The sequence below is a fragment of the Dipodomys merriami genome, unplaced genomic scaffold (genome assembly GCF_024711535.1).
Source record: "Dipodomys merriami isolate MVZ:Mamm:240054 unplaced genomic scaffold, mDipMer1.0.p SCAF_19, whole genome shotgun sequence".
Lineage (NCBI taxonomy): Eukaryota > Metazoa > Chordata > Mammalia > Rodentia > Heteromyidae > Dipodomys > Dipodomys merriami.
In genome coordinates, this window is record NW_027203270.1 from 18,334,167 (window position 1) to 18,356,197 (window position 22,031).

The 22,031-nt window shown below is 41.9% G+C and overlaps 1 protein-coding gene across 7 annotated transcripts in view; it reads right to left on the minus strand.

Moving 5' to 3' along the window:
• Tom1l2 (target of myb1 like 2 membrane trafficking protein) overlaps positions 1 to 22,031 on the minus strand; it is a 137,518-nt gene that overhangs the window by 79,211 nt on the left and 36,276 nt on the right. The window lies entirely within an intron of this gene.

Sequence of the window (22,031 nt, forward strand, 5' to 3'; positions counted from 1 at the left end):
ACTCTGGACCCTAAACTTTCACTTAGCTTCTTCTGCGCACAGCTGATGCTCTACTACTTGAGCTTCACCTCTAGTTCTGGTTTTTTGTTGGTTAACTGGAGATAAGAGTCTCTCAGATTTGTCTGCCTGAGCTGGCATCAAATCATGATCTTCAGATCTCAGCCTCCTGAAGAGTTAGGATTATAGGCATGAGTCACCTGCACCTGACTTCTGTTATTGTTATAAAAAGAAAGAAAATGGAGATTATGTTACGAAAGACTAAGAAATAAAATGGCAAATGAACAAATGAAAAGCCAGGATTTGTCAGGTGCTGGTGGCTCACATCAGTAACCCTAGCTACTCACGGGCTGAGATCTGAGGATCTCAATTCGAAGCCAGCCTGGGCAGAAAAGTTTGTGAGACTCTTAAGTCCAATAAAGTACTCAGAAATAGCTGGAAATGGTGCTGTGGCTCAAGTGGTAGAGTGCTAGCCTTGCACACAAGAAGCTTAGGAACAGCACCCAAGCCATGAGTTAAGCCCCAGAACTGCCAAGAATAAAAAAGGAAAGCCAGAATTGTTTGTGTGTGTGTGTGTGTGTGTGTGTGTGTGTGTGTGTGTGTGTGTGTGTGTGTGTGTGTGTGTGTGTGTGTGTGTGTGTGTGTGTGTGCGCGCGCGCGCGCGCGCGCGTGTGTACACTGGCATTGAACCTAGGGCCTCATAGGCCTCATATGAAAAGCCAATAATTGAATTTTACCATCAGAAATAGCCAGATACAACAGAAGGCTTGCCTGAATACAAGTAAACCTTTTTATTGAATATGTTGATTTTTTTTCTTGAAGGCTAAAATCCTCCAACCCCAGTATCTCTCAAAAGGTATTTCATCAGTACTCCCTGTTAATTCTCCTGGTCCTGGAACAGGTTACCTGGGGTACCACACTAGTGAAGGAGACCCAAACTGAGAGCTTATCTAGATTGGCACAAGGGGGGATGAACACATAATACACACATGATTTACATTTCAAAGCAGAATACAGGTTCTGAATCATTTGGGAAATTGTTTCTATCTATCAACAGTAAAAAGACAGAAGTATCAACACAGAACAAATAGGGGAGATTATATTTAAATGTAATAATATTTAAAAATTAAGAAGAGACCCCATACAAGCGTGCATTCCTATTGGTATAAAATTTGGAGCTAATATACTTATTATACACAGGTTCAGTAACTTATTGATAACAGTATGTTTTAAACAGTAATTCTATACTGGGTCGCCTTGGAAAATATAAAAACAAAACAAAGCTTAGCCGGGCACTGGTGGCTCACCTCTGTAATCCTAGCTACTTAGGGGGCTGAGATCTGAGGGTGGTGGTTCAGAGCCAGCCTGGGCAGGAAAAGTATTGGAGATTTTTTTTTTTTTTTCCAATCCTGGGGCTTGAACTCAGGGCCTGGGCACTGTCCCTGAGCTTCTTTTGCTCAAGGTTAGTACTCTACCTCTTGAGCCAAGCGCTACTTCGGGATTCTTCTGTTTATATGCTACTGAGGAATCAAACCCAGGGCTTCATGCATGCTAAGCAAGCACTCTACCACTAAGCCACATTCCCAGCCCCTGTGAGACTCTTATCTCCAACAGACCCCCAGAAAACTGGAAGTGGCGCTATGGCTCAAGAGCAAAAGAAGCTCAGGGACAGTGCCCAGGCCCTGAGTTCCAACCCCACAACCAACAAAAAAATAGAAAAAATAAAAACAAAGCTTACCAAGGGAGACATGCAAATAAAATTATTAAAATCCAGATGAGAATGAGCATGTTCTTAATTTTTACTGTAGAAAAAGAAACATAATATCTCTCTAGCATCTTTAGCACCAAAAAACAAAAACAAAAAAAAATCCTAGCATCATGACATTGCATTCTTTAATAGGGTGGAGTGCAAGGGAAGGGCTTCACATTGTTTTCCCACATACAGTGCCAAGTCAAGCTGGGATGTAGAAAAGGTGGCACAGCCAGATTTACCACATGAGTAATGGGCAGATTGCACCTACCACCCGAGTAGCACCTCTCTTCTTCTCTCTGCTTTCCATCTCTCTACCTGTCAGGACCTGCAGGCAGAGCCTTTGTTTGATAAAGATGTCTCAGTCCAGCCTGATATGTCAAGTGAGACCTTCCCTAGAGAATATGCTGGAGTAAACAAGCATTTGGCTTCATGAGAGTGGCTACAGAAAACATTGGGAAATAAATCTGCAACTTTTGGATGGAAGACTAGATTCTAACAATTATGGTGGGCTGGGGAGTGATGGAGTGCTTGCCTAGAATGTATGAGACCCAGGATTTGATTCCTAGCATAGCCAAAAAAAAAAAAAAAAAAGGAATAAAAAGAATTACAGTTATTTTAAGTATTATAATACACTATTGTTATACTTTCAAAAAGAATTCTTTCTTTTAGAAATACACATTTAAGTACTTATAAATGAAACTGCATGATTCCTGGGATTTATTGTAAATAGTCTAGTATTTGGGGGAGGGGCGACAGATGAACAAACACACCATGAATTAATAATTATTGAAGTTCAATGTAAGTAATAGGGACTCATTATAATACTCTTTTTCCTTTTGTATATGTTTTGAATTTCCCATAATAATAAAATGAAAAAATTCAGTAGGAGAAGGCATAAAACCATTCATAACTCTGACCTAGCCATAGACACTTAAGGGGGAAGGGGAAAGCTAACTACATAGATGCATAATTGAGAAAAACTCTGCTGTTCCCAACAAATGAGAGGATGGCTAAGCAAACAAGGAGGCATCAATAAAGCAAAAACACTACATAGTTTTTAAAAATGATAAGTACTTTGGCCTAGTCACTAAGTAGAAATCGGTAGAGGAATGCTAAGTGGAAAACAGGCAGTATAAAATATTATGTGCATACTAATCACCACAAGGTAAAAATTCATGCTCACATAATGGAAAGGGTCAAAAGAGAACACTCAGCTCCATCACCTCCTCCCAGGGAGGCCCCAGACAGACAGCCTGGTTTTGCACACCAGCTGAATTAATTGAGTCCTTCTGGGATCTACTTGCTCATTCTCTATTGCTTTTGTAATGATTCCTCCAGAATCTGCCTTCTGAGACCTGCCTTCTTTTTACCAGCACACAGTAGGTATTCAATAATGTTAGTTCAACAGGATAGAATATAAATAGCTGCTGTCTCTATCCTAAGGCTTTTTCTTCTCAGAGCTATTCATACCCACAGTCAGCATTCAGGAAAGGCATTCCTCAGTGGTTATCAGAGAACAATGCTTCTACTTCTGATTCACAAAATGCTGCTGCTATTCTGGCCTTGTGAAGCCAGCAAGGATAAACAAAATCAGGAGGACTTCCTGTCCAGATCCTAGCTGGACCTCAAAGAAAAATCCTATTTTGTTTTCAAGCCTGTAGTAAGTCTCATTGCTACAGCAGCTTCCAATATCAAGTCCAAGGATACTCCCTAGGTACAGTTCAGAAGGCAAACCTTTTCCTGGCTACTTATGTGGGAACACTACACAGTTGCATGGTGGTGAGGAGTAAGGGCAAATAGGGCAGCTAGGACTGTAACTATTCAGCCGTTTTGGGTCAAGAGGACAGGAACTGCCAACCCAGACACAAGACTACATTTGAATTTAAAGGGCCATAGTCTTTCAATGCCCTTCCCCCTGGTTCTTAACCATCTCCATCACTCAGCTTAGGTTGGGGGGGGGGGGTGGTTAATATGGGATATTCCAGAATGTCAAGAAGAAATCATAGATGGTAATTTTTCATAGCAAGCGCTTTACACTTCTTAGCTTAGATGTTAAAGAAGGAATATATTCCCTTGAGAATCTGTTATAATCTTTTCAAAAAAAGTACACACACAATTCTGCACACTGAGGTTCTACCTCAACCCCTCATCCCAGATACTGCTGCACAGGAACTTTAGCTGTGGCCGTTTACAGAGCTCAACATGGATTTCCACAACAGTGAGGCAGCGGCACTGTGAGGTCCCCACAGTAATGTGGGAGGGCTCTGCTCTGTGCCTCCATGAAGAGCACCAGCAGTGACAGATATACAGAGCCCATGCCTGGGCACACAGGGAAGCAAGAACACCAAGGTCAGATGCTTTAACCAAATCTTCAGAAGTGAGACTGTCACACTGATGCCCTTAAGACCCTCAACCAGGTGACAGCCTCTTCCTCTTAGACTGGGACACTGTCAGCCTTATGCAAGTCATTTAATAGCAGGTTTCTTTAAATGTTTCAGACAGTGGGGTATACAGAACTGCCAACACACAAACTTTAATTATTTTAATAAGTAAAAAAAATGCAGGTGGCCTACTAAACCACTAGATCAAATTCATAAACATGACAGACACCAGGCACAGGTGGCTCATGCCTATAGTCCTAGATACTCAGGAAGCTGAGGTCTGAGGATCTCAGTTCAAAGAAGCCTGGGTAGAAAATCCACGAGACTCTTATCTCTACTAACCACCAAAAAGCCCAAAGTGGAGCTGTGGTTCAAGAGGTAGAATAACAGCCTTGAGCAAAAAAGCTAAGAGAGGGGCTGGGAAGGTGGCTCAGTGGTAGAGTACTTGCTTTGCATGCATGAGGCCCTAGGTTCAATTCCTCAGCACCACATAAGCAAACAGAAAAAAGCTGGAAGTGGCGCTATGGCTCAAGTGGTAGAGTGCTAGCCTTGAGCTGATGAGCTGAGAGACAGCGCCCAGGCCCAGAGTTCAGGCCCCATGACCGGACCCCCTCCCCCCCAAAAAAAGCTAAGAGAAAGCACCCAGGCCCTGAGTTCAAGCCCCAGTACCAGCACACACACATATAACTTCAAACTTGTCAAGGGCAAAAAGAACCCCAGAAAACACACCAAACAGGCCCTTCCTGATACCTAAAACTCCTGGAGTTCTGAGGTCTAACTAATTTCATCCCTAGTCTAAGAGACATACATTCTTCTCAGTTGCCACTAGCAAGTAGCTCATTAATCTGCCATAAAAATGTTCTAAAGCAGGCTTTGATACACCAGTCCCTGATCCAGCTCTTTGCTGTCTTCCCCTATGATGATGGAAAAATGATATATCCTACCTATGTCCAAAAGGAATTTAAAGTCATTTTCAATACTAATTTATTCTCAAGGCAAATAAAATAAAAAGATTGTAAGCCACATAGAATCTTTTTTTTAAGAAGAAGCTTTTTTTAATCAAGAATGAGAGATAAGACAAATTATTTGCAATTAGACACTGTATCAGATCTGGGCTTCCTGGTATCCCAGACAAAAATGGAGAGACAATGAATTTCACATCTTCACTTTTTGATTAAAGGCAGAATAAAAGGGATTCTATTAGGAGGGAAGGAAATTTTTTTCTCTAACGTTGCAATTTTTTACAGTCACTTCTATATTAAGGAATATGAATGGTGTACCAGTTCTACATAAAATTTAAAATGTTCTTTCTAAAACAACCTAGTAATCAATGCCTTCCTACCATACTTCCTATATCCTTGCACTATCAAGCAAGATGGGGGAAAGTCATTTACTGAGGCAAAGTCATGCACAGGTGGGGGAAGGATCCTTGGGATTGGGCAGATCAGACATTAAGTCTGACTAAGCAATTAACTAAATCTCTCAGAGACTCAGGTTTATACACCTTTCAAGAATTTTAAAAGACCTAAATGAATTTATCTAGCATGGTGGACCATGCCTGTTAATCTCAGCACTCAGGAGGCTAAGGAAAGATTATCATAAGTTTCAGGCCAGCCTGGATCACATAGTGAGATTCTGTCTCAAACAAATAAAATTTAATAAGACCTAGTACTGAATATCTAGCTCAGTGGTAGAGTGCTTGCCTAGCATATACAGGACCCTGGGTCTCATCTTTAGCTTGATGTACTTAGGAGGCTCAGATGTGGAGAATCTTGGTTTAAAGCCAGCCCAGGAAGAAATATCCAGACTCTCTCTCCAATTAATCAGCAAAAATCCATGCTGGAAGCATAGCCCAAATGGTAAGGTGTTAACCAAGAAAGCAAGCTGAACAAGGTACATAATATCCTGAGTTCAAGCTTTATTACTGGCAAAAGCAAAAAAAAAAAAAAAACCCACAATAAATAAATAAGTTGGGCATGGTGGTGAACTCCTGTAATCCCAGCACTCAAGAGGCAGAGGCAGGAGGACTGTGAGTTCAAGTCCAGCCTATGCTGTAGGCTGACACCCCTTCACCTCCCCTCCATCAAGAAAAAAAAAAGACTTGGCACATATGAGCCCTGAGGAAGTGATAACAGCTACCACTGTAGAGATAGGTATCTACCTTCTCTCCTCCACCAGAAAGGCAATGAAGACTCTCCTAGAAGACTTTACATATAAAGGGACATCATCCAGGTCTGGAGTTCAAAGTTCCTACCCTTAGCCACACTAAATTCACACAATGCTGCCAGCCCCATAAGGGTCTCAAGTGCATCTATCTATTTCATAGAATAAAAATTCTTCCTCCATAAAAAATATCCTTTCCAAGCACCAGTGGTTCACACCTGTAATCCTATTCAGGAGGTTGAGATCTGAGGATTGAGGTTTAAAGACAGCGTAGGCAGGAAAGTCCATAAGGCTCTTAACTTGAATTAGCCACCAAAAAGTCAAAAGTGGAGCTGTGGCTCAAGTGGTAGGTGCCAGCTCTGAGCAAAAAAGCTTTGGGACAGTGCCCAAGTTCAAGCCCCAGTACCAGCACACACATACATACATACGCTAATTATTCTATCTTACAGGTCCCCCAATACCCATGCAATGGAAATCACATGATTACAACTGGAGGTGGCTACCTTACCTAAAGATCCCATTCAAGAGGAGCTGGTGTGTACATCAGGGGCTGGGAAGGTGGCTCAGTGGTAGAGCGCTTGCCTTGCATGCATGAGACCCTGGGTTTGATTCCTCAGCACCACATAAGCAGGAAAAAAAAAGCCGGAAGTGGCGCTGTGGCTCAAGTGGTAGAGTGCTAGCCTTGAGCTGAAGAGCTGAGTGACAGCGCACAGGCCCAGAGTTCAGGCCCACGACTGGACCAAAAAAAAAAAAAAAAAGAATATACATCACTGACTACTATCTTGAGCTACAAATAAAACCTACCAGCCCTCAATGGTTAATTTGGTGAAACATGAATACTATGAGTGCTAATAACGCTCAGAGATTACTCCAGTACTTACTAGCTATATGTCTTCCACATTCATAAAATACCTATAATTACCTTTCATGGGTGAGATGTTCTTGTCATTCTTAAGTGACTTAACCCTACAAAGTCTATGGGAAAAGTTAACTTCAAAGAATTTTTGTTTCAAAATTAGAACATGAGACCAAAAACATGAGCCCACTTTTTAACAAACATGCCAGAAAGCATACCTCCCTTTATTTTCTGAGGACAGATGCTTGGCAGTGATGCCATCCTGAATTTCAGTATCAAGTATCTGTATGAACTTTGGAAGTACCCTTCAGAAGTAGTGTGGCTAATGCTGGACACCTGTGGTTTACACCTGTAATCCTAGCTATTCAGGAGGCTAAGATCTGAGGATCACAGTTCAAAGCTAGGCTGGCCAGAAAAGTCCTCATGAGACTTTTTTTTTGACATGGGTCTTGGACTCGGCCTGAGTGCTGTCCCTCAGTTCTTAAGCTCAAGGGAAGTGCTCTACCACTTGAGCCACAGAGCTGGTTTTCTGAGTGGTTTATCAGAGGTAAAAGTTTCACAGCCTTTCCTGCCAGGGCTGGCTTTTGAACTTCGATCCTCAAATCTCCTGAGTAGCTAGGATTACAGGCATGAGCCACTGGCACCGGCTGTCCCTCAGTTCTTCAGCTCAAGGCTAGTGTTCTACCGTTTGTGCCACAGTGTTACTTCTGGTTTTTTCTGCTTATGTGGTGCTGAGGAATCGAACATAGGGCCTCATGAATGCAAGGCAAGTACTGTACTGAGCCTCCTTCCCAGACCACAGTGTAAAAAAAAAAATTTTTTTTTTTTTGGTGCCAGTACTGGGGCTTGAACTCTGGGCCTGGACACTGTCTCTGAGCTTCTTTTGCTCAAGGCTAGCACTCTACCATATGAGCCACTGTGCCATTTCCAGCTTTTTCTGTTTATGTGGTACTGAGGAATCAAACCAAGCAGGGCTTCATGCATGCGAGGCAAGCACTACCACTAAGCCACATTCCCAACCCCTCTCATGAGACTCTTATCTTCAATTAACCACTCAAAAATCAGAAGTGGCACTGTGGCTCAAAGGGGTAGAGCACTAGCCTTAAGCAAAAAAGATCTCAGGGCCAACACCCAAGCCCTGAGTTCAAGCCCCACGACCACAAAAACAAAACAAAAGAAAACAAAGCTGGGTCCTGGTGGCTCACACCTGTAATCCTAGCTACTCAGGAGGCTGAGAACCTGAGGATTGCGGTTCAAAGCCAGCCTGGCCAAGAAAATCCGTGAGACTCTTATCTCCAATAAACTGCCCAGAATACCCAAAGTGGAGCTGTGGCTCAAGTGGTAGAGCAGTAGCCTTGAGCTGAAGAGCTGAGGACCAGTCCCCAGGTCCAGAGTTCAAGCCCCATGACTGACAAAAACAAACAAAAAACAAAAATAAAAATGAAAACAACAACAACAACAACAACACACACACACACACACACACACACACACACACACACACACACACACACACACACACACACACACACACACACACACACACACACACACACACACACACACACACACACACACACACACACACACACACACACACACACACACACACACACACACACACACACCAGAAATAATGTGGCTAGGCAGGAACACAAAGCCAGGCTTTCCTGGGCACGCAGTGGAGAGAGGGTATATTTTGGAACCAGATAGATCCAGATGTAAATCTTACTTAAAAATACTGAGATGAAGTAAAGGAAGGGGTAACATTGTTCAAAAGAGAAATGTATGCATTACCTGAATTGTGAAATGGTAACCCCTCTACACAACACCTTAATAATAACAATAAGATTGTTTTTAAAATATTGAGATATGGGTAGAGGATATAACTCTGTGGTAGATCACTTCCCTGCTGTGCTCAAAGCTCTGAGTTCCATCCCAAGTGCTGCAATAGATATTAAATATTATGTATGCAAACATATGTATGTAGATAAACATTTTAGTTTCCTGAGGCCTCAATGCTCTCATCTATAAAATGGGGATCACACTATTTACAAATATGGAAATGATTATGCACCAGAATCATCTGGCTAATTTTTTTAAAATGCAGATTCATGTATCTCAATCCCAAAGGTTCTTTTTCAGTGCATCTGATAGGGGATCAGAAATCTGTAGGGATTTAAGTTATTTTTCATTTTTAATTACACAATATGTAAATACATTTCTCCCTTGTAAAATATTAAAGCATTACCTTATCAGTTATGATTGCATTCAGCTGCAAGCAATTAAAACTAACAGTTGCTTAAACAGATGGGGGGGCTATTTTTCTCTAGGAACAAGAAGAAATCTAGAAGCAGGCAGTACAGAACTAGAGCAATCACTCAAGGACTATGCAATGGCCCAAAATCTTTTTATTTTTTGATTGCCACCACTGGCCTGAAGCTGCCCTTCCTTTAGTTGCAAGGTGGCAACTATCTGACAGAGTCTGTGAAACAATCAGGAGAGGTGAAAGGACTGAAGGACTTTGCCATTTATATGAAGCGATGTGCTCCCTAGAAGTTTCTAACACCAGCTTATAGGACAGAATTGTTTCATGTGGCCACACATAGTTGCAAGGGAGCCTGGGTAAGAGGATTCTTTTTAGCCATCCCAAATAAAATCAAGATTCTATCAATAAAGATGAGATTAAGAAACAGCTATTTGGTACCTGCCTAACCATATCACTGCAGCTATGGATAAGGTTCATGTTCCTTTTGGGCCTCTCCCTCCACCAATCCTGGATTTGAACTCAAGCACTCTGCCACTTGAGCAACCCTGCCAATCCCTTTTCACACTGGTTATTTTCAAAAGAGGGTCTCACTTTATGCATAGGCCTGGACTGCAATCCTCCAATTTGTGTTTTCCCACATCATCAGGATGACAGGTACATGTCACTACACCCAGTCTCTTTTTGCCTGAGATGACGGTGAATCATGACCACCCCCCAATTTCTTTCATAGGCATTTTTAACAAGCTCCCCAGAAAATTCTGAAGCCTCCTAAGATTCTGAGTGCCACTGCCACACTTAAGCACTTATGGAGAGGTTTAGTTTTGACTTTTAAGTTCAGTCTAATGGAGCCATAAAACATGTGTAACAAATATTTACTATCATCTTTTTTCCCTTCCCCTACAAATGACTAGAAAACCTAATCTTGATGGTTACAGCCACATCTCAAGTTTGGCCCAAATGGTTTTGTTCAGTAAACAACATAGGCATTTAGAAAATTATTACTGTTTTAGAAACCAAATCCATCTTTCAAAGGATGATCATCTGCTATCCCTGAGAATATTTAAAGAATGTGACTTGGGCCCAAATCATGTCTGAAGTGTGAGACTCTAACCAAGATGACAGCATCATCCCACATCATCCCACAAGGTGACTAACTGCCCAGGAAAGCTTGATCTTATTCCACAGATATATTTGACTAGTGTGTGTATCACATACTAAGTGGGAAAAGTCAAGGTAAAAATAGAAAATACAGTTTTGGTTTTGCTTTGTTTTTGGACAATTTATATTAAAATGTATACTTATATAAAGAAAAGAAAAGCCTGAAAGGCTAATCTCCAGTATGGTAAATCTTTTAGTGATGCAAGCAATTATGCCTTATTCTCTTTTGCTTTGTTTTATTCTGAGTGAGGGACAATTTTCAACAAAAAATATATTCTTATCCTGGTACAATGACATACACAATAATCCCAGCTATTCATGAGGCTAAGGTGAGAAGAGCACTTGAACCCAGGAGTTCAAGACCAGCCTGGCAATAGAATGAGACATCATCTCAAAGTAATGCACTTCTTTAAAAACCAGATTTATGATTTTTGTTGTTGTTGGTGGTGGTCGTGAGGCTTGAACTCTGGGCCTGGGTGCTGTTCCTCAGCTCTTCAGCTCAAGGCTAGCGCTCTACCACTTGAACCACAGCACCACTTCCGGTTTTCTGAGTGGTTTATTAGAGATAAGAGTCTCAAGGTCTTTCCTGCCGGGGCTGGCTGTGAACCTTAATCCTCAGATCTCAGCCTCCTGAGTAGCTAGGATTACAGGCATGAGCCACTGGTGCCTGGCTGATTTAAAAAAAAACAAACCTGTCAACCCATATAGTCATCAGGAATAACAGAATAATTTTGAAGGCCTCTGGTGGGTCAACTTATCCAACTCTATGTCATAGCTCATGTTATCTGACCTTTGTATAAAATTAAATGGCAAACAAAGAAGACAACAGCCAAAGCAAAGGCATGACCATGAATGTAGGGCATCATGACAAGGCTGCCAGCTACGATGGCAGTGTTTTAACAGTCTGAAATCAGTCTGATTTAACAAGGAAAAACACTCTAGAATGAAACACAGGCTCAAGGTCCCTGTGATTTCCTGATGGAGAAGGTTAGAAAGAAATGCAGGTTCATTACTCAGTCACCATGCTGCTTTCAGCTATCCTGAACATAGCAATTAGGGAGGAACTTGGGGTGCCATGCACTCTGAATACAAAGCCAGCCACCCTCTGAGAAGAACCAAAATGCACAAGACCCTGCAGCATGGCAAGCAGCCAGCTATTAAGAAAAGTTTTTCCAATCAAAATATGGTCTTAGCAAACCCCTGCCTGCAATCTCCTCAGGAAGCTACGAGGCTATGAAACAAACAAACTAATAAATATATTAATAGACAAGATCTACAAGTTGGATCTACAACTTTGGGGCAACACCTAAATGGTGAGTCAGGTCTAGGAAGGCTGCTTTATACCTAAGGTTCTATTTTCTATGTATCCTTCCTACTCTAGCAAACGTGCATTATAATCTGCAGACAACTAAAAGCCTTGCTGAGCTGTGCTTTCTAAGGCCCTCATCATGGTGCCTGCTTTATTAGGTGGCTTAGAGAGTTGGAGAGGACAAAGGATAATGTGTCTAGGAGCTTCAGACTGGTCCCTGGAACTGAAGGCCAGTCACATGCTTCCTGCATGTCCATGAGTTCAGATGCAAAGCTGCATGATGCATGGGACCACACCTCTCTTAAAGCCTGTGATGGTGCTCCAAGAGCTGTTAGGTCATAAGGAGTCATGTCATAAGTGATGAAATAACAGTATGACAAATCAACACAAAAATATTCAATATCAGGGGCTGGGAAGGTGGCTCAGTGGTAGAGCGCTTGCCTTGCAATGCATGAGGCCCTGGGTTCGATTCCCCAGCACCACATAAGCAAAAAGAAAAAAGCCGGAAGTGGCGCTGTGGCTCAAGTGGTAGAGTGCTAGCCTTGAGCTGAAGAGCTGAGGGACAGCGCCCAGGCCCAGAGTTCAGGCCCCACAACCGGACCCAAAAAAAAAAAAATATTCAATATCAGTAGGAATTAAAGAAATGTACATTTAAGCCTAATCCACTTTCACTTCTCCATTTAGTAAAATTTGAGCACTGCTTGCTGGTGAAGCCTGTCTTGTGCAACAGTCTCAATTTGTATCCCAACAAGAAGGTCATCGCCTTCTACTCTGCCTCGCCTGTCCTCCATCCAGCAGCTGGAGGACTTCTAGAATGCAAATTTTATCCTGCCACTGGCCTGCTTAAAGCCCCTTTCCCTTTATGATGTTCCACTGCTGTTAGACAAAGTCTATATTCTATTCCCAGAGCCTTGCTGGCTCTTGCCCTGCTATCCTCTCTAGTCCATTTCATTCTATCCTCCCATTGTCCTCTGGCCTTTGCTTCCCCATGTCTGTGCCCTTCAGCAGCTCTGGGCATTCACATCCTCTACCTTCTGTTCTGTCTGCCTGAGTATCTAGGGCAGCCTTCCCGTCCCACCTCCATTCCACCTGCTTCCAGCCTGGCTAACATTTAACACCTTCGGAATGTGGCCTAAAAACCCTTCTAGGAAGTCTTCTGTAGCCTGTTCTACATACCCGTGCCTCTGTTCCAATCCAGGTGCAATAGGAGCTGAGAAAATATTAAGAAGTGTTTTTTTGTTTGTTTGTATTGAGAATAAAAATCTTAAGAATGAGTATAATACCAGGCACAGTGGTGCACACCTATAAAACCAATTGCTTGGGAAGCTAGAGAGGAAGATAGCAACTTCAAGGACAACCTGGGAAAGAGAGTAGGACTATGTTTCAAAAAAATAAAAGTTTCAACAAAAATGAGAATAACTTTCAACCAGGTAATTCAATTTAAAGGAACTTATTTAAGTAAAAAAATACAAAACTCAGGCAAAGATTTAAGCCCTAAGATTTTTTTTGTACTGTAACAGCAAGAAGAAGAAAAAAAATCCAAATGTTTTAAGGGAAGAGTAAGTTAAATTGTCTATATTCATATAATGGAATATTATATGAGCATTTTAAACTGAAATTTAGAGCCAGGCACTGGTGGCTCATGCCTGTAATTCTAGCTACTCAGGAGGCTGAGATCTGAGAATTGTGGAACAAAACCAGCCTGGGCAGGAAAGTCCAAGAGACTTTTATCTCCAATTAATCACCAAAAAGCCAGAAGTGGAGATGTGGCTCAATGGGAATAGTGCCAGACTTGAGCAATAAACCTTGGGGGTAGCACTTAGGTACTAAGTACAAGCACAGGATAGGCCCCCACAAAAACAGATATTTAGAGCTGAGTGTAGCTCAGTGGTAGAGCACTTGCCTAACATGTGCAAGGCTTTAGGTCCCTCCCTGGCATAGGAAAAGAAGAAGGAAAAGGAGAAGGAGAAGGAGAAGGAAAAGGAGGAGGAGAAGAAGGAGAAGAGGAGGAGGAGGAAGAGGGGGAGGAGGAGAAGGGGAAGAGAGGGAGAGGAGGGGGAGGAGAGGGATGAAGGCAAGAAGGAGAAGATTTATAAGCCTTTTTTTTTTTTTCTGGTCCTAGGACCGGGGCCTGAGCACTGTCCCTGAGCTTTTGTGCTCAAGGCTAGCACTCTATCACTTGAACCACAGATCTACTTTTGACACTTTTGATGGTTAATTGGGGATAAGAGTCTCATAGACTTTCCTTCCCAGGCTAGCTTTGAACAGAGATCCTCAGATCTCAGCCTCCTGAGTAGCTAGTATTTCAGGTGTGAACCACAGGCATCTGGGTTTTTATAATCCATTTTCAAACAACAAAATGCTTATTAATACTTAGTGCAGAAAAAAATCAAAGAATAAAAACTACAGTATCAGCTCAGTAAAGGAAAATGCATTAGTAATACAGAAAGGGAATACATAGGCCAAAATAATTATAGCAGTGACATGTATGTTGTAACAAATGCCAGGGGGCAGGAGAGCGAGGCTATCTGACCCTATGGTCCTACAGGATAAAAGAAGCTTGGAAAAGTATCCCTACTCCAGAAGTACATATTTCCAGAGTTATCTGGTCACCCCCAAGCAGGCCACTCAACATGACCTCTCCTTCAATAAAAGTGTCATAAAACCTAACAAATTCATGGCCCTGGAAATTCATGTAACTGGAGTTCTACTATAATACCATTTGAGGAAGCTAACATTCTTACTTTCATCTTTGGTAAGAGATGGAAATGCAGTTTGTGTGTCACTACCCACCCTGATAAATAACCAGCTGTGTTCAATGCCTCACATCTGGTCACACTGGGTTAGAATGAGGGGATCTTACAAGCATGGAAGGAGAGGGCCAAAAATCTGTAGCAAATAGGGACTGATACACACCAGCCAGATGAAACAAAGGTTATTTTTCTGCTTTTTTGTGTCACCACTGGGGGGAAGGCCTTTCCCAGTGATTGAAGACCCCATGTCACGAAGCTCTGCACCACCTGCTGGTATCATGGGCTCTCAGCTCACTAGCAGCTTTCTAAGGCTGACAAACTGCCCAGGCATTGACACACAGCCCACATGCTCCTGTCTCTTTTCCTGCAGGCTGTAGGAATGAGAAAGTGCAAGGGTAAATGGGACTAAATAATGCAGGGGTGAACACCACTCACACAGGAGCATAACAAAGGACATTTGAGAGAACTGCATGGTGGCAGGGGCACGTGGAAAGATTACATCCCACACTGAGCTCCAAATCAAAGCTCTTAAACTTAAAGGCAGCTCCCGCATCAGTCTCCCACCTGTCACACCGGTCCACCTGCATATGACACTGCTTAATAGAGAATTACATCCATTTCTGCCACTCAGAGAAAGGTCTCCACTGATGTCCACATAAAAGCAGTGCCACATACTTGACTGAGTTTCACCATACTTGACTGGTCTGGGAGCTCTCTCCAAAAAGCACTGCCACTAAACACACAGACCTCTCTCTATATTGACCTTCACACCAAGAGTGATGCAATGGAAAGAGTGCCTAGGACTAGCAAAGGGAAATGAGAGGAAGGCAGTGTTTCAGGTGAATTAAGAAAGGCCTTTCTCTCTAGAAGAGGCCAATAGTGGGATGTGCTACTTATAAGGTGAGTTTCTCATCACTGGAAATATACAAGTTTGGGCTCATAGTCAACTGGCAGGATGCCCTTGAAGGAATGACCACAGTGCCTGAGATGTTGCCCTTGGCAACACACAGGGCTCCATCCACCTCTGAGACGTTGGTGCCTTTGATCTCACTAGAGCAGCCCAAAGCTGCCTTCCTCATTGGACTGCCCTTGGCTAGGATGTTCTACACAATAAATAACTGCCATAGGAGGCACTGAGGGAGAATAAGGGAACCATTCAATCCTTCACTGGAGAAGGGAATGATGGAGTGCTATGGAAGAAGCTAGAACTGTAAACCTCTCCAGATTCCATGTCCACCACACACATAAACACACAGATCTCTCTCTTCTCTCTGTCTCTGACTGTCTGTCTCTCTCTCTCTCCCTGTCTCTCCTAGAGTTTGAACTCAAGGCCTTGTGCTTAAGCAGACACTCTACAGTGTCAGTAAAGTCTCTATCCTGAAATAGTAACTTTTTATTGTCACTTTGTACATACTGGGGAGGTATAGATAGCTCAGAGAAGTTAAATGATTTGCTCAGAGAAACTAAATTATTATCACACATATATCTGAAGAATCTGGACTAGAATTCAGTTCTGCCTGACTTGCTGAGTCAGGTGATTTACCAGTGAGTTATCACACAGTTCTCAGGATGGAATGAAAACATTAAGGGCCCTGGTATTTAGAAGCAGGTAGCTTCTAAATATTTTGTTTAGCCAGTTCAAAAGGACATCTTCCATCTGGACTACCCCTTTTACAGGATTTGAAAAGTGAGGCAGCCTTCTCTGGTCTGACTTTACCCTTCCTAGCCCTGCCTACCTTTGATGTTGAGACTAATTCTAGGCAAAAAGTTGGCAACTAGGATTTGGAACTGAAGAGAATTCTACTCTGGTTAGAAGTTTCCCAGATGGGCTTTGACCAGTTACTACCCACAGTTACCTTACTGCACTTGTGGCAGCCCACAGTCTAGCCTGATGCCCCTCAGTGCTGTCTACATCGCATCACATGCCAGTATCCAAATAACCCACAACTAAGCTTGACTTTCTCAGTAACAGAAAGAGCACAGAACTCAGTTGGAATCTGAGTCAAAAAGCAATTTCATTCCTCTTTCCAGGGAGGGCTGTTTTTCAATGACCAATCAATGAGCAAGTATGCTTAAGAAGAACAAGCATTCATTAATTATTTTGATTTTTTTGTTTATATGTTGAAGTGTTGAGGATCAAAGTTGCATATGTTAGACAAGTGCTCTACTTCTGAACTATAACCCCAGCCCAGACATTCATTAATTATTACTAACACTTATTGATTCCATTTTGCTCCTAGATCTGGTGCAGACATCATGGGAAACAGGCCCTCTAAGTAACTAAATCTAGTTTGGACCATTTTACTATTTCTAATGAATCAGATCTAAGTACTGCCACCAGTGGCTGCAAACACTGCAAACAGAAAGACAACCTGATATCATGTGCCTCCTGAGAGAAAAATATGATACTTCTGAAAGAGTGTTTTCAAAATTCATCCTTAACTTAATCAAGCTCTAGATCTAACTTAAAATTCACATGAAAAGCCAGGCACTGGTGGCTCACGCCTGTAATCCTAGCTACTCAGGAGGCTGAGATCTGAGGATGGCGGTTCAAAGCCAGCCCGGGCAAGAGAGACCGTGAGACTCCTATCTCCAATAAACCACCAGAAAACCGGAAGTGGTGCTGTAGCTCAAGTGGTAGAGCACTCGCCTTGAGCTGAAGAGCTAAGGGACAGCGCCCAGGCCCAGAGTTCAAGCCCCACGACCGAAAAAAAAAAAAAAAATTCACATGAAATAGGGAGGACATTTAAACATGTTAAATGATACCAAAAGATACAATCAGCAAAATATAGACCATAGGAAACATGGTGGGACAAATGACCTGGTTTCTTTGCCAAATAGATTTCAAAGAAAAATTTTGGAAAAGGAACCTATAAATCAGGAGAGGCATGAGAGATTCATCAATAAATGGCCATATTATTAGATCCTAGTAACTTCTATCCAAATAAACAGTATTGTATGATAAGACAACTAGAACTGTTTTTTTTTGGTGCCAGTACTGGGACTTGAACTCAAGATCTCCCTTGGCTTCTTTGTTCATGACTGATGCTCTATCACTTGAACACAGTTCTAGGCCAGCCTTTCTCTGGTTAGCTGGAGATAAAAGTCTTTGAGTGTGATTGTGTGATTGTGTGATTGTGTGTGTGTGTGTGTGTGTGTGTGTATGTGTGTGTGTGTGTATGCTGGTACTAGTACTTGAAGTCAGAGCATGGGCACTGGCAACTTAGATCTTTTGCTTAAGGCTAGCTCTCTATCACTTGAGCCATAGTTTCACTTTTGTCTTTTTTCTGGTTAAATGGAAATAAGAGTCTTATATACTTTTCTGCCCAGGCTGGCTTTGAATTGTGATCCTCAGATCTCAACATCCTATGTAGCTATGATTACAAGTATGAGCCACCAGTGCTCATCTCTGGAGATTCTTGCAGACTTTTCTTCCTGGGTTGATTTTGAACCTCAATCCTCAGATCTCAGTCTGTTGAGTAGGGAGGATTACAGGTACCTGTCAACAACCAGAATTTTATTTTTCCAGAACTGAGGATTGAACTTAGGTCCTTGCACTTGCCAGTCAAGTGCTCTTCCACTGAGCTAAATCCCAACCCCTAGAATTTTTAATACTGATTATTCAATATTAGAGGACTACTGTTTGGGTTTTTTTCCCTTTTCGTTTTCTTTTTCGGTCTGGGACCAGAACTTGACCTTGCTATTTTACACTTTCACTCACTGGCTAGTGCTCTACAATCAAAGCCATGTCTCCAATCCAGTTTTGATTTTTTTTTTTTCTGAAACAAGGTCTTGTTATATAGCCCAGACTATCCTCAAACTTACCATCTTCCTGCCTTAGCAGAGATTACATGCATGAACCATCATACCTAGCTTGAATCACTGTTAATTTTTTTTTTTTTTGTCAGTTGTGGGGCTTGAACTTTGGGCCTGGGTGCTGTCCCTCAGCTCTTCACCTCAAGGGTGAGTGCTCTACCGTTTGAGCCACTGTGCCATTTCTGGTTTTCTGAGTGGTTTATTGGAGATAAGGGTCTCACAGACTTTCCAGCCTGGGCTGGCTTTGAACCATAATCCTAAAATCTTAGCTTCCTGAGTAGCAAGGATTACAGGAATGAGCCACCAGAGCCAGGCCACTGTCATTTTTTTAAAGTACATTTCATGGCATTATGATTTTTTTTTCTTTTTGTTGGTCTTGAACTTTGAGCCTAAGTGCTGTTCCTGAGCTTTTTTGCTCAAAGCTGAAGTCCTACCACTTTGAGCCACAGCACCACTTCCAGTTTTCTGGTGGTTAATTGGAGATAAGAGTCTCATGGACTTTTCCTGCCCAGGCTGGCTTTGAATCACAATCCTCAGATCTCAGTCTCCTTAGTAGCTTAGATTATAGGCGTTAGCCATTGGTGCCTGGATACATGATTTTTTTTTTAAAGACATATTATTAGAGACAGAGGATGTAGCTTAATGGTAAAGCAATTGTCTAGTCTTAAGTGAGGCCCTAGATTCTAACCCTAGCACCACTTTGGGGAAAAGGAGAAGTTGTATTTTAGACATTCCTGTTGCAACACATGCCTGAAATAATACAATTTGGGGGATTTACTTCAAAATAATATTGACATGGAGAAGGACTAGGTAAGCAAGTAACAAAATAAGCCATGATTTGATAACCATCAGTTATATAAGGATACAAACCTCTACATACATAGAAGTTTATTATACTGTTTTACTTATTTTTTATTTTTCTATAACACAAAGTTTAAAAGTAAATTTTAACATAAGATTGATACATTCAATGTTCTCAGAGAAGAATCAAAATAAAAACTACAAAGCATAGATTATAAATAGATTAGAGTGTATATAAGGGACAGAGACTTAGACACAATTATTGAGTGTCGACTGTTTCTCATGTTTGAGGCTTCTCAGTAGGCATGTTTTTACCAGCTGTATCATCTCTGTCCCTCTGATGTCATTTGTACTTTATAAGTGTGAAGAATTTTGCTTCAAGGGCAAGGATTTAGATCAGCAGTGAAACGCTTGCCTAACGTGAAGGAGGTCCTGGATGGATACTCAGTAACCTAAGCAAGCAAACAAAGGAGCTACAGTGGTACACGCCTGTAATCCCAGCACTCAGAAGCTGAGGCATGAAGACTGTGATCTCAAGATCGGTCTAGGCTACATAGCAAATCCTTGTCTCAAAAATGAAAAAAAAAAATTACGTTTCAGATAGTTGTTACTAGATGAGATAAGCTTTTACATGCTTACATGATAAAACTGTAGAAGAATGGCTGGCACATAGAAACAGTACTCAATAAACAGTTCTGCTTTACCCAAACCTTTGCAGTAAATATTATTAGATCCATTTTATAGGTGAGGAAATAGAGGATCAGAAAAGTAGGTAACTTGTCTAAGAAGTCATGCTGCCAATAAGAGACAGGCCTTGGATTTCAGACCCAGGCTTAAGCTTGGGCCACAGCCAGGAGACAGCTCTGTGACTGTTGAGTTGAGAAGAGGCTTTAAAGGAAGAAATGAGCAATGAGTCTGAACGAGGAACAGGAATAAGGTAAGGCGGAAAGAATTAAGAAAGAAAAGCACTTAAGACCCTCAGAAATGCCATGCTCATGAAGTTGGAGGCGAATTCTTCTCCTAATTAAAGACTGGCCTCCACAGCTGTCATTGGAGTGACCTCACTAATTCAAATAAACAGCCACAGGGTTTCAGAGGGAACAATTTTAACTCTGCTTTCTGTAATAAGGATTCTGGATTATAGCCCAAAGCTTTAGCTAGTTAAGTGTGGGGGTCAGCCTCATAAATTGTTTGCTTGGCTAGATCCCAAGAAAGCCAGGCTGTCATCCTAGCAATAAGATGATAGGTTCTGCATTTTTACCCCAAAAGGAAGCTTTTCCACAGAGCTTGCAAACCATACTTGTAAGAGCGTACCACAAAGACTTAGCTTTCTGCTTAAGTCTGCTGCCTTATTTGGGGGTGAGAGGAACAAAACTATTAAAGATGGCTGTCCAGGATGGCACCCAGAACACACTCATATTCACACTAGAGACAATTTCTCCAGTGAAAATGTAGACCAAAACTGCCTAGGAAGCAAAGCCTTCTGTGCTTGCTTACTGCCTTCTCTCTCATCACATTTTAAAGGGGCTCTCGACCTCCTGGAGCTCACATTCCAACTCGGCAATTCTGCTCTTCACATGATAGATGGGAAATCATCTAACAGCAAGTTCCCGAGGTCTCTATGGGATGCAGAATGCACAGTCTAAAAATGCCATTCATGTTTTCACTCTGCCCTCAGATGACCAGACAGACAATTCCCTCATCTGCTTGGCTTTCCTGTGTACAACTAGATAACAGAAAAATCTCATCCCTCTATGAAAATGAAACACACATGAAAGAGCCATGCAAAATACTCCACCCTGGTATGGTGATGCTGATTCTAATTAAGCCAGTACTAAGCCAGATTTTTCAGAGTAAAAATTCTGAGCCAGTAATTATAACATGGGAAGTTCTTGAGCCTCCCCTATGGGTCTCTGATCCCCTCACCCTAAGAGTGCTGCAGAACCACAGAACCAGTGAAAGCAGTGAGACCACGAAGCTGGTGGGGTCTGGTTTTGATTTCCACCCAGGCTCTGAATTGTTTACTTCTAGCAATTTTACAGTTAAAATAGATTCATAAGCACTGTCTACTCTTCATAATGTCAACTGACAGCCAAACAGAAATTCACTAAAAACATATGAACCTCACTGTGCATTATCAAGAGTCCCTTTCACTGGGCACCAGTGATTCATACCTGTAATCCTAGCTACTCAGGAGCCTGAGATCTGAGGATCGCAGGTCGAAGCCAGCCTGGGCAGAAAAGTCCCCATGAGACTCTTAACTCCAATTAACCACTCAAAAACCACAAGTCGAGCTGTGCCTCAAAGGAGTCCCTTTTCCTACAAAAGCACAAAACAGCTGATAATGTTTTTTGGATTCAAACTTTTTTCCTCATCTTACTCTTACTTTTTTCCAAGTATAGAGAAAACAAGAGATATAGAAGGGGTCTGAGAAACCTCTGTTGTCCAGATCACAAGCTTGTAAAAAAACAAATAAACAAACAGAAACAAAACAAAACCCCCAACAAACTAGCACTGGCTCAAAACAGCAGACAAAGGTAGGGACCAGACAACCCTAGTCAGACTGACCCAAGATCAGCATGTTTCTTCCATAAGGCCATGCAAGAAAGTTCAATAAAGAATAGCAATAATAAATGTGAGGATCTTGGGGTCAGTCAGACCAGGCCTCAAACTTCTGACTCTGCAATTTATTAGCCCAGGACCTCAAGCAAGTTCATTCATCTTGGTTTTAAAGTCTCAGTCACTTCACATATAAAATAAGAGTAGTAACTGCTT